Raw genomic sequence first — 14,578 nt, 5'->3', positions numbered from 1 at the left:
TAACAAAAATTTGATAAATATCATGAAGAAATTGGTCAGCAAAAATGCTAAGGATTGGCATAAAAGGCTATATGAGGCCCTGTGGGCAGACGGGACATCACCAAAACAAGCAATTGGTATGTCACCTTTTGAACTAATGTATGGTGTTGGGGCTCAGCTCTCACTTCCTCTTGAATTAGCAGCTTCCAAGTTACAGACAGTTATTGAAGATTCACATTTTCAAAATGCACTGGAAAGGAGGATTATGCATCTGGCTAGAATAGAAGAGGAAAGGGAAAAGTTGGTTGACCACATTACAGAACATCAGCAGCGGGTTAAACAGATTTTTGACCGTAAAGCCAGGCTGAGGAAATTTATGCAGGGAGATCAAGTTCTACTCTGGGACAAAAGAAGGGAGCCGAGAGGAGCACATGGAAAATTTGAGTCCTTGTGGAAAGGTCCGTTTCTAGTTCATGAGGTGAAGGGACCGAATTCTTTCAAGCTCGTGTATATGGATGGTACTGTTCTTCCCCTGTCTTATAATGGACATGATCTCAAGCTCTACAAATTGTAAGCGAGTGTTCCTCGCATTTTCTGTAAATAGCTCAGTTTTGTTGTGTCAAGTCGTTCCTATTTTGCATCCTCATCCTTGTTTTAGTGCGAAACCAGAGATCCTAAGTTCCTTCCTAGTCCTTCACAGTCCTGTTCCCCAGTCAGAGCCAATTGTTGCCCCCTTTTTATTTTTCACTTATAGCCTATCAAAAAAAAAGGGTAATTATTTTCATAGGACTTAAGTCTTCATCAAACGAGTTTCGTACTCATTCGTCGAACCTTTAATAAAGTTCAGAATTCGAGTTCAAGCGAAATACGATCCATAAAGTTTTATGTCGTCTTTAGCATAGTCGTTGAACTTGAACTTTGAACCTTTTCGGTTCAAAGGTTCAAGGTTCAATCGGTCTTTTGTTTTGTGTTTTGTGATTGTCTCTTTAGTACTAGTCTTGTGGTCGCTTTGAACTTGAACCATTGAACTTTTGTTTTGAAACGGTTCAAGGTTCAAGGTTCATTACCGTGTTATTGAACGTTCCTTTTGTCTCTTTTTGCTTGTTCACAAATGTGACTTGTTGTCATTGAAATTTGAACCAATCAACTTCTTTTAAAATGAGTTCAAGGTTCAAAGCGGTGTTTTCAAATCAGCCCGATGGTGTCTTGGAAGAAAGGCGGCGCAATCAAAACAGAATTTTCCTTGGTTTTCGTGTTTTCAAATTGTAATTATGGAAACAATCATGAGAAGGCATGTCGACTATGTGGAGTTGATTTCTAATTAATAAGCATGTTAGAATTATATCAAATCACAAGTGATTTTACATGGATGAATGAGCTGGGCCGAAGCGTGTGTTGGTTCTTTTCAGTCTTTTCCGTCTTTAAATATGGGGCATCTCAAGTAAGATAATTATTGTTGTCATTGGCGAAGAGTGGAGATGCAGAAGGTAATTTAGCTCAGTTCTTTCAAGTGTTTCACAGTTTGATGTTGAAGACAGGTGAGTTCAATTGCTTATTTTCCCCTGCTCTGTTTTAGTTCTGAAAATTGGAAAGTGTAATTCTTTGCTTCGGAGTTGAATGTTGTTTGATCGATGCAATTTAAAGCAAAAATGAGACCGACTCTACCCAAATTGGGTCGAACATCATGCTTGGTTAGTACCCTTCCAGAGTTAGATGATACAGCCTTCATTTAGGATGAGTTAGATAACTTTCTAGAGAGGGCCAAGAACCCAACAGCCAATTCCATGATGGAAAAGATAGTTCACAGTAGTCTTGTTGAGGCCGCTGCATTCCCAATTGGTGCTCCTTTCCCAAAATTAGTATATGCATGCATGAACCGATATGATGCTAGTAATAGGTGTATTAGAGCCAATAATTGAGACATGCTAGTGGGGATTGACAGAAAAACTGTAATGGCTGCAATTGGAATTCCTCACAAAGAACCGTATGAAGATTGGTCCATAGGAACCTCATACGCATTTTTCTCTAAGAAGACAACTGTTTATCCGAGCGTCATTGCTAGAAACTAGCTCCTTAAAATACAAAAGGGAGGTTCTAGGTTGCCCAAACCCTTAACAAGAGACCATTTCATCACAGAAGTTAGGGATATTGTGATCCTTTTGAACAGGCTTAAGGGGAATTCACATGCCTTATATTGGGAGGACTGGATGTATTTTTACATTCAGGTATTATTAGCTGGTGAAAAATACCTAGACTGGGCACAAGTAATTGCTGAGAGATTGCATGAAGGGTTGAGTAATTTTGTTGGAACAACTAATTTTCACATGACTTCATACTTGTTCTATATTTTAGCCTGTATCAAAGAATGGCCAGGATTACATCAAGAACCTTGGGTTACTGGAATGAAGGTCTATGAGTGCTATCCACATTTGCAAATACAAAGGTACACAGAAAACTTCTTGAGATGGAATGATGTCTTTGTGGGAAGATTAACTTTTGAACTGCAAGGAGATTTGAATAATAGAATGTCACATGAGGCATTAAAGTTGGTCAACACATATGGGAGTTGTTTTATTCAATTTCCTAGATTTACTTATATTAGAATTGGAGGCTTTGAAGATGAACCTTTCAGATTACCAAGATATGCTCTCGATAGTTATGTACTTTTAGAAGTTAGCAGACAACTAGCTCATGTGGATAAGAGATTAGGGATGAAAAGTGAATCTGATGCAATTTTCCTAGTTGAACTCAGACATTATAATTGCCAAACTATTTCTGATGCATTGAACTTAGAACTGGAACTCAAGAAGATGAATTTGCCGCCATATGTTGCTTGGCAGGGGTTCGACAGCAAAGAATATGCAGTGAAGCACTTGAATGTTGATGTGAACTTTTCACATATACCCCAGTTAGAAGACTATTGGGAGGATTGCTATGATGAATTTGAAGTCCGGAGAAGATTATGGTCACGGTAAATCATTACTTTGAAATTGCCAATGAACATTGCAGGAATACAGGAAGCAGAAGGTGAAGATGTATTGGACCCGGAGTTCAATGAAAGAGTTCATGAGCAACCTATTCCTGAAATCGATTGGGATAGGAGAGAGGAAGAAAATATTTAGTCTAGAACCTTTAATGTAATAAGGAGAATGGAGAAATGGTTAAGAGATCGTAGGCCTGGAATAAGACTGACCGCTCCCTCAGTCAAGAAATCAGTTGAGTAATCTCATGCTGCTGCACCAATTTCTTCTTCTAACATTATTGTTGATATTGCAGGTGTCACTGGTACTCAAGGTGAGAAGGTTCAAACCAAAAGACTTAAAGAGCCACTGTTTGGCCCCTCAACGGTTCGAGTCACCCGTTCGAGAAGTAAAAGGAAAGGTACACACATTACAGGAAAAGAAACTATCATAGTTCTTGATACTGAGTAGGCGCAAGTGATTATGGGTGAACTGGAAGCAAACATCCCTGCAGCTCAAGATGTAGGTAAAGAAAAGGAGCAACCTGGGGAAAGCCCCAATCAAGTAACTACTTTGGCTACGAGGGATTCATCTGAATATCAAATGCCACCAACAAAGATATCCTCAAACATTTCAAGGTGGTTGGGAGCATCAATAAGTAAGAAACGCAACATAGTCCCTATCAGTGTACCCATGGAGGATATGGTGAGTAAATGCCTCAGGAAAACACCTAAGTCTAAAAAGCTAAAAGCAGAATCTATGCTGGAGGTGGATGAGAATACAGGGCACTAGGTAGCTGAAGTGCCTAGGCCGATTTCAGACAAAGATCCAGAGAATGCAACTGAGCAGGATTTTGTTGTTAAAAAGCTTGATTTAGGAACTGCTTCAAGAGTTGTTGATTGAAAACACCTCTGCTAAACGAATGTTGTCCAGAACATGGAAGTATGAGGAAGACAAATGGGAGTTGAAACAGACCGTGAAGCAGATGGCGGAGTAAATTAATGCCATTCATCATCCCAGTCCACAGCCCCTGTCACAGGTTCCTCAGAATTTTGATCCTAAATCTCCCATGAACCAGAATTTGTTAGATAAGGTTCAAAGAAATCATGTGCTAGTAGAAACCTTCAAGGAGTGGCTTGAGTTCATAATTCAGCAAGGAACTGAGTGTATTGCTAATCTGGTCAAGGTGTACGAGGATGTTGTGACTGTAACTCAAGAGCTTGAAACAAAGGTGTCGGCGTGGGAAAAGGAAAGGAAAAAATGGGCTGCAGTACTGGTTCAAACGAAAGATGTACAGAAGTATGGTGTCATGAACTTCCTTACAGAAAAGGTAGTAAATGATTTGGATGACAAGGTACTGCATGTGGCCAAGGAAAACATTGAATGGAGAAATTCAATCATAAAACAAGGTCACGAAGAGTCCATTAAGATGTTAAAAGAATTGAAAGAACTCATTGCCGTGATGCAGAAAGACTTGAAGTGCATCGATGTACAACTTCTGAAAGAAGACGGACAGACTATTGAATAGGTAGTAGATATGGTGCAGAGTTTCAAAGGGAAAATAAACTCTATTAAAGAATCAAAATCTTTCACCCGAGATGACTTCACCAGAGTAGCTCGCATTGAATCCATGTTGGTTGTTTGTTCAGATCACTTAGAAGTGCACAAAACTAAAGTCACGCAAGTGGGTATGGATAAAGAAGTTTGGAAGCAATGCATCCTGCACATTGGGCTCCCACATTACCAAGTTGTTCATAACTTCTCCGTGGCTCATATGGAGTAGCGAAATATACGTGGCACCACGCACACCCCAGAGATAATTTAGGCCGTTTTCTATTCTTTTCGTTATGGCTCTATTTACGGCTTGTGGCCGTTTAGTTAATTTTAGTTATAGACGGTTGTCTCTTGAATTTCATATTTGCATTTTGTTTAAAAAAGACAATTAAGCCTAGCGGCTATATATATTTGTAAGGATGTTTTTGCGCGGGAGAGAATTTTTAGCGTAAGAATTGGAGGAACAGACTTATCTCATTTGTAATTTTAGTGAAATACCCATCTTTGAGTGGAATGAAATATATGATACAACTTTAGAAACCTGTGTGTTTCGAATGCGTAAAGTTTCTGTTAGAATGATTATGTGTTTATGTATCTGTTTCTTTTCTCTGATTTTTCATTTGAAGTCTGCAAATCAATTTGGTAAATGAAACTAGCTGAAAGCTTTTGAATTTTCCGATTCCCCTTGTCCTGTGAGACATGAGCGAGTATCAATCAGAGTTTCAAATATGCTTTTTATCATCCTGTGAGTTAATTTCCATTTGAGATCAAATGTCTTATTATGAATTCCATTATCCATCATTAAGCATTCATATTGTGTTGACTAGTGATTGTTGAAGCCTTTTGTTTACTTTCTAGTTAAAAGTGAATCACATAAAGAAAAATTATCCAAAATTCCTTGAATATCATAAAGGGAGATGTACCTTAATGCAGAGGGTAAAAACAATAATTATTTACCCAACTGCTGGTTATCATGGGTTTTCTATTTGGGCAACAGGAGTATTTATTTTTAAATTTTGAGAAATCCAATCTGTTAACCAACAGTCTTCATATAGGATTTTTGTTTGTCAATAGAAGTATGCTCATGATATGCTTTAGAGATTTGGAATGCTTGATTGCAAGCCTTCGCCCACACCATTTCAGTTAAGAGTTGTGTTGTCTTCTATCTGTTCGTCTCTTTCAGTTGATGCTACATTGTATATGCAATTGGTTGGAACTCTTTTGTACTTGACACACACTCGACGTAATATTTCCTTTGTGATTGGTCTAGTCTCTCAATTCTCTCATGATCCACATGAGATTAATTGGAAGGTTTGTAAACATATCTTAAGGTATATTAAGTGAACATTACACTTTTACATTCATTATACATTAGGCAACTCTAGGATTGTTGACTTCATTAACTCATATTGGGTCGGTGATGTTAATGATCAAAACTCTAATTCTTGTTTTGTTTTTTGTCTTGGTTTCAGCCCCATTACATGGTCTTGTTGCAAGAAGCGGTCTACTATTGTATTATCATCTACTGAGGTTGAGTATCGAGTATTTGTTCTTGCTATCCATGAGGTTATGTAGCTTCATTAGTTGTTGGTAAAATTTGGTTTTTCTCCTCACGGTGCTCCTATTATTTTGTGTGACAATCAAAGTGTCATTCATATTTCATGCAACCTAATGGAGCATCAGAGAACTAAGAACATTGAGATCCACATGCACTTCATTCAAAGGTTGATTCCAGATGATCTTCTCACCTTGGATTACGTACCTATAGAGGAATAGATTGCAGACATCTTCACTAACCCTTGGCATCCTCATGTTACTTTCAGTTGTGTTCATGCTCGGAATGAAGGAATTTGTCTTTAGGGGGTCTTTCTAAGGCCTTCCTTTATTTAGTAGTTCATATCTTTTTTCATGCATTGCATTTATCTCTTTTGGAGGGGTTTTCTCGTGTGGTTTTCCCCTTTTCTCCACTTAGAGAGACCTATTTTTTGTACTTGGGTACCTAATCAGACCTTTAGTTGCCAGGACTCATCTTGCAGTCATGCATTTAGAGGATTTAAACTTCACCCTAAGTTTAACTTAAGAGGGGGTGTTAGAGCATTTTAACAACTATGTTATGTTTTTTTGCTTAAAATCACTTAGTCGTGCTTCTAGTTTCTTAAGTTCTATTAGTTGTGCATCTAGTTTAGCTAGAGTTGAGTTTTTTTAGCTCCTCGTGCTTGCACTTTGGTTCTCCTAAATTTACCTTAGGGCATCTTTGTGCTTTCTTTATAAGCACATCGTTATACAATTATAATTCATTCTACAATATTTTTATTTGAGGAATATAGGTTTTGTTGCTCTCATTTGTTGAAGGTGTTCTTCATTTTCCATTTCATCTTGTGAATGCTTGTGTTGCAAAATTCAACATTCACTTCCCCAAGAATTATAGTCTCCTTAAATTTTATAGATGACTACAATATATGCAAGGTTGGCCAATGGGATATGTCAATCTTGTCATGGAAAAGGCCTCTTAGTTTATGATCATATTTGCGTGGAACTTAATCTAACCTCCTCACTTGCAAAAATTATAACCTTGGAAGTTGGAGATTTTAAATGGTCTATAGCTTGAAATTATTAAATCAATTTCATTTAAATGTAGTATATTCTATAAGTATAGACATATCATTCATGAATGCTCCATTTTTTAAAATATCCATAATAATAAAAAGGAAGATGAGGAAAATAAGGATAAAAGATATTTTATCAAATGCATACAACTATAAATAAGAACCTAAAATCTATGGGTAGAAAGGTTGTAGAAGATGAGAGAAATAACCAAGTTAATGAGGAGGTAGTAAAGGAAAGGCACTTTGAATTAGGTGATGAATAATCAAGAAAAATCTAGTAGATTATAGTTTTAAGGGGGTCTAGAAAATATTTTGGAGGATTTGTAGACCCTTCTATAATACAAAGCCCTAAAAAAAGATCTGGGGGTATGGTCTTCCCCATCCTTCTATTTTTAAAGGAAATAAGTAGGATAAGAGTAAGGAATGTCAAGAATTCTTAAAAAAAAATTAAATAAGTTCAAAGCAAGTAGGCATTGTATAGTCGCTTCCTTGTAAGAGTAAGTTTTTGGGAGCAATAATATTGGATAACCTAGGTTGCATGCAACTATACAAAATATGATTTTAGTTGATATTATGGCTAGGCACCATGAAATTTAATTATGATCAATGAACTTTCTTTCCTAAAACTTATGGAAACCTAACTATGCCTCAACGAATCATCTACTTTAGTGCCTTCTAGAGAGTTATTTCCTAATAGTTTTCTATATGAAGCTAAATTGGATAATAAGGACATGATGTAGAACCTTCCTCACCCATGCATGGTATTTTTATTTAGATATTGCATTCTCATGCATACATATTTTGCTTCTTTATACATGCATGGCCTTCATATCTGTATTTGTTCATGCATGTAGTGATTTCTTGTACATGCATGCTTTATGTTTTGCATGTATAAATTGTTTTTACATGCATGTACATAGGATTTTTCATGAATCAACCTACATATGGTCCCTTATTTAAAGCACTTTTTTTAATAAATTTGCTCTTTATCTTTCACATAATTTGTAAAACATGTATATTGGCCTACTACTTTACATATGAGTATGTGCATGGAAATGAGGGACCAAAAGGGGGTCGCAAGTAGACGCTCTTTTTTTTTAAATTAGTAAGAACTAATTTTGGATGAGAAATTGAAGATAATTGTGCTCAAAATTCGAAGACGTGACAAGAACAAGAGTCATAGTGCACAAAATCTAGTTTCTAAACTACTATTTAAAAAACGGTGGACATTAAGAGGTTCAAATAGGGATAGCACACAAAGTGCTTCGATTTTTGTTTGAAAAATATAACATAGCATTTGATGTTCTCTCCTAAAATCTTAAGTTTTAAAAATTATTTCATCAATTGCCTTTAGTGGATAACTAGCTAATACCATATATTTTATGCCAAAAAAAATTATAATTATTAAGCTATTATTTTTTCTAATTTTCAAACTAGAAACATCTTGATAAATGAAAATTTGAGTGTGCTCCCCCCGATTTTTTTGAAAACTAATCAAAAGTCAACATTTTTTTGAATGTGTAGAATAGAGTCTAGAATGCAAAAATATAAATTGTTTCAAATTTGAATAAACATATAATATATGACATTAAAACATATTACTTATGATTTCGAAAAAAAGGAAAGATAGTAACAAAAAAACAAGGTTACATTTTTTTGAAATTTTGAAAATGTAGAAACATTACATGGTTGGAAAGGTAAGAGAGTGCGCATTTTTGTAGATCAAATTTGAGAGATATGTAAACTTGATGGAGAACGTTTTCAAGATTTAGTCATTTGTATCATTTGATAGCAATTCAAAGGTGCTAATAGATATATTTTTGTTTTATGTGTCATGAAGTTGAAGTAAATGCATCAACACTTCAAGATGGTTGGGTGAATGTTAAGGATAGGTACACTCAATTCCCAAGTGTCTTAATTCCTTTGAGCTATAGGGCTCAAATATATTCTCTTAAGATATCTGAGAGTAAATAACTACTAATCTATGATGGATCAATCCTTAGAGTTCACAAGGCCTGGGAATATTCTATCTCAAGATATAGGTGGATATGGGTTCCCTCCACAATAACCTCTTTAATTTTTTGTCAACTCGACAACATTTGATTACGCCAACAACAAATAAATTGCTATGAACGGTATCATTTAAGACTAATTTAAAGGTGCCAATAGGCAGATTTTTTGTTCTACACATCATGGGGAGAAATTGACTATGCCAACATATTGGAGTGGGTGGGTTAGTGCTAGGAGAGGCCCCATTTTTTTCCCAAGTTCCTTGATTCCTTTAGACTACATGGTTCTAGAGAAGTCTCTTAAGAAACCTAAGATAAAAAAGATAACAACTATGATAGAGTAACTCTCAACGTTTATGGGCCAAAAAAAATGTTTTTGTTAAGATTAAAAGTAAATTTTTGGTCTCTACACAATAAACTTAATTTTCATCAAATTGACACGATTTGACCATACCAAGAATGAATGCATTCTTATGAAATAAATCATTTGAAAGAATGCAAAGGTACCAATAGGAGGATTTTTCATTTAATATGTTGTTAGGTGAATCATTGGGAGGCCACATTTAATTCCCTAAGTGTTCTTGATCCCTTCATGCTAAAGGGTTTTGGAAAAGTCTCTTAAGAGCCCTAAGAGAAAAAATTCCAATCTATGACAATGTAGTTCTCAAAGTAAAAGAGACATGTGAATATTCTATATAGTCCTATAATCTCTCTTAGTTTTTTCATCTCAGCACCATTTGACCATGCCAAGAAGCATTCTTGTAAAATGCATCATTTGAGAGCAATATAAATGTGCCAATAAGAATATTTTTTGTTCTATACATCATGAAGCCAAACCAAATGTGTATAGATATCAACATGGGTAGGTAAATGGAAGGAGAGGCCATATTTCATTCTCCAAGTATTGCAAACCCATTAGGATCTATGGTTCCAACAAAGTCTCTTAAGAGCCCTAGGAACAAAGAAGTGTCAATCTATATGATAGAGAAATTCTCAAAGTTTGTGGTTCTTAAAAATATTCTCTTTAAACCTATATGTGGATGTGGTATCCATCCACAATAACCTCCTTTAATATTCTTCATCTTGACATTGTTTAGTCATACTAAAAAATTAATACATTCTTGCAAAATGTGTCTTTTGCATTAAATCTAATGTTGCTAATAGCTATAATTGTTTTGTGGATGATTATATTCTTGGGGAGACCCCATTTATTTTTCTATTTTGTCCCAATCCCTTAAGGGTATATGGTTCCAACAAAGTCTCTTCAGAGCCTTAAGTGAAAAAAAATCCAATCTATGATAAAGTAGGTCTTGGAGTTCACGGGGCCTAAAAATGTTCTATATAGACCTACAGGTGGATATGGGATCCCTCCATAATAACCTCTTATTTTTTGTCAGCTTGACATTTTTTGACCATAACAATAATAAACGCATTCTTACAAAATGCATTATTACATTCAATCTAATGTTGTTAAGATTCATATTTTCATTCTATGCATTGTGGGGCTTAACTAACTGCACCGACACATTAGAGTGAGGTGGATGAATACTAGGGGGTCTCATTTCATTCCCTAGATGTACCAATATTTCCAAGCTACATTGTTCTAGCAAAATCTTTTAAGAGTAATAAGAGAAAAATAATCGATATATGATTGAGCAGTTCTTGGAGTTTGTGGGGCCTATGAATATTATTTTAAAACTTATAGGTAGATGTGGGGTCCACCCATAGTAAATTATATATTTTAAAGAATCAACACTATTTTATAGTGGCAAGAATGAATGCATCTTTCAAAATACATCATTTGCATTCAACCTAATATTTCCAAGAGCCATATTGTAGACACCTAAAAATGTCTCATTGATCATGTACTAATTATTCGTCTAATTGATTAAGTAATTATTTAATTATTTTAATTAATCTTATTCTTCTAAATTCATATTTCTTCATCATCTTATTAATTATTCCAATTTCTATCTTCTCGTCAACTAATCATTTAAACCCTTTTCTAAATATTTATTATTTAATTAATTGTGATTTTAATATTTTAATTTAAATAATCTTTATTATTTAATTAAATTCAATTTCTAAATAATTAAATAGTTTCTTTAAATTATTTAATTAGCCAATTAATTCTTCAAATTCCAATTCCAATTCCACAATTTCTAATTTCATTAATTCTCCAAATTCAAATTCATATTCATATTTCTTCTAAATTCATCTAATTCAAATACATGTGCATGATTTCAAAAAAAAAATTGAAAATCAAAGTCAAGTTCCAAATATATTCAAATAACAAATTGAATTAAATTAAATTCAATATTTGAATTAAATCTCATGAAAAGATTAAATTGAAAATTGAAGTCAAAGTTCAAGCACATGCTAAATTAATTAATTAAATCATTATCTTTCCAATCTCTATTTATATATTCCACTTAGCTTTTTTTCCAAAAAAGCATTCAATCAGTCATCTGTGGTTAACCTTTCAATCTATTTTAATTGATTATTTCAATTAATTGATTAATTGCATCATTTCTTTAATTCTCTCCAATCATTCTTTTTATATCTTCCAAGTAGCTTATTATAAATAATTTTTTATTTGTCATCAATCAATTATCCTCCAATCATTCTTTTTCATCTTTCAATCGGTTTTTTTCTCAATGAGTTAACTCAATTAACAATTCCATCTATTTTGTTCCACCTCCAAATCAGCAGTTCAACTATCAATCAGCATGTGAGCTCACCTGAGTTCCACCTCTTAATCATTTTGTTCCACCTCTCAATCAATCCTTTCCAAAAATATATAAATTTAAGATCAATTCTCCATTTTCAATCGAATCACAAACTTTGAATCTTTGTGTCAATTGCAAGTTACAGCGCAATATCTAAGAGCCATCATACCACAAATAAGAGAAGAACAGTGGAAGCCAATGCAATCATGAAATAAGGAGTTTTGATTAATATTTTACATCCTTGTTGCTTTGATTATATTATTTCATTGATTTGTGTTTGGACTTGCTTGAATAGTTAAGGAATTCATGATTTTCCTTATTTCCTATTTAGTAATGATGATTTTAAGCATATACATTTTGGTGAACCCAACATGAATCCAACAACAATCTGATTTGAAATTTTGTGTATGTCTGCAGGTATAGTTATTGGATCTTGCAACTACACCTCTCTTTTAAATTCATATTCTACGAGGTTTTATGATATTGATTGGTGTTTTATTCAAAAATCTCAAGACTAACATTGTGCAAATCAAGTTCCATTGAAGATTGCAGGCTATTCAAAGATTTTATCATATCTTCTAAATATTGTGAATTTGTCCATGATTTTTTTTAATGTAGGTTAATGACAATCTCACGACTCTACGGTAAAAAACTTAGCCTTAGATCATCATTTTTGAGTGAGATATGATGATAGTTGAAATTATTTTCATAAATCTTTTATTTTTAGAGCAAATAAATGAATTTATGTGAGATTTTTTTACAGAAGATTAAGGACCCCGAGACATGCCTATAGTAAAAAATTCGGAAATATACCATTTATTTTGACCGAGATATGATCATTTTTAATTTTTTAATAAATTTTGAATTATGGGCGCAAATCAGATAAGTTTTATAAAATTCTTACATTTATGGAAAACTCTTAAAATTTCACAAGGGGTGTCTTCTTTACACTTTTGATTTTGATGTCAACTAATTAACATAAAGCTAGATCTTTAAAAAATCATGTTTTTCCATAAATCTTCTCTCTGGGGTGCAAATTAATGTCTTTTCTAAAGTTATTACATTTTTTGGAAAGCTCTCAGAAATTCATCAAGGGTATCTTCTTTGTAACTTTATTTTAGGTTAAAAAAAAATTATATATGTTGTCATTTTGATTTCTACTACTAATGGTTTGTTTGTAGCGTGTGGTGAAAGTATAGAGAAGGCTTGATCATCCCAGACTATTTTGAGACTACTGATAATTTGATTGCAGGATCCTTTAGCGCTAACTCACTTTTGGGTTTTGGGTTTAAAAATTGACATGCATGATCTCACACTTCATCTTGATGGTTAAAATAAATCTTGGATTAAAATTGACATGCATGCTCTCACACTTCATATTGGTGCTTAAAATAAATCTTGGATTAAAATTGGCATGCATGCTCTCACACTTCACTTTGGTGTTTAAAATAGACATGTACATGCGTATTTCACACCTCAGTTTGGGCTTTAAAATTGACATGAATGTGCCTTATGAATAGAATAAATCACACATTATAATATATAAGGGAAAAATAACTTTCTGTGTCTTGGGTGGACCTATTGTTGCATTAAGTACCTTTCCACCTACCTTTGGGGTCTTGGGAGAGAGGGAAAGGTGGTAACGACACCCACTTTTTCTTTTCAGTAGTGAGGGGTATCTTTGACTGGGGATGTCATCACCCCACAGAGGTACTTTGAATTGGGATGTGTTGAGGATATCATCTCTCTCAGCATACTCTCAAGCGGGTTTTTTGAGCCACTATATAAATATACTGGTCAGGCAACTAGAGTGTTGAGTGAATTCGACATATGTGGGGGCCTTCCTTGCACCGATAAGCTTAACTAAAGCCTTAAGTGGATTGCTTTGAGAATTTATCGTTGGATCGGGATCCCTCGAAACTAACAATAAGAACCAACTTAGTAGCCCAAATTTCACGTTCATTGGTTATGGGAGTGTGGATCGTACCCCATAGATACCCTCCATGTACCTTGCATGATGAGACAGAAACTCCTCGGTGATAAGATCTTCGGATCTTTGGGGTAAGAGAGATTGGCATGCCTGAGAAATGTGTGTCGTGGAGTGGAGCCAGTGCTGCCAAACTCTCTATCTAACCATCTTGTTTTGGAATTTTGTTGTGCAGCCCCATTGAACAGTTTCCACGATCCAGCCTAAGATTATCTTGTGTGTTTTTGTATGTACCATTGTGTTCAACCAGTATTGAGTTATTATTTGAGCTATTTTAGGCCCTCCCTTAAGTATCTCTAAATTCTCAGAGTTCGTCAAAACACAATTCATCCAGCTATACTTATCTTCGGACAGTGTTCTCAAAATTGAAAAAAGACTTGTCCCACAAACAGAGTTACTTGAAATAGATCTATCTTGAAACACCAAACAATCCAACAAAGTCCAAAATTTTACATACTTGTGACCATAGGTTTTCTGAGAGTCCATAGGTTTTGCATCAGTCTTTGCATTTGAGTCCTCATTACAATCCTTGGATTATAGTACTCATATAGTCTTGCATAAGTCCTTATATAGTCTTCATCTACATCCTTATAGAGTCCTAATATATGTCGTCATAATCTTCACATAAGTCCTTACATTGTCTTGCATAGTCCTTATAATTTCTTCACTATATCCCATTAGTGTCCTCATAATCTTTGCATATAGTCCTTGCACAATTGTCATAATCTTCACATAACTCCTTACATAGTCATCA

Source organism: Cryptomeria japonica, chromosome 9 (genome assembly GCF_030272615.1).
Source record: "Cryptomeria japonica chromosome 9, Sugi_1.0, whole genome shotgun sequence".
In the NCBI taxonomy this organism is placed as follows: domain Eukaryota; kingdom Viridiplantae; phylum Streptophyta; class Pinopsida; order Cupressales; family Cupressaceae; genus Cryptomeria; species Cryptomeria japonica.
The sequence above is the reverse complement of the archived record's forward strand: the minus strand, read 5'-3'. Positions refer to the sequence as shown.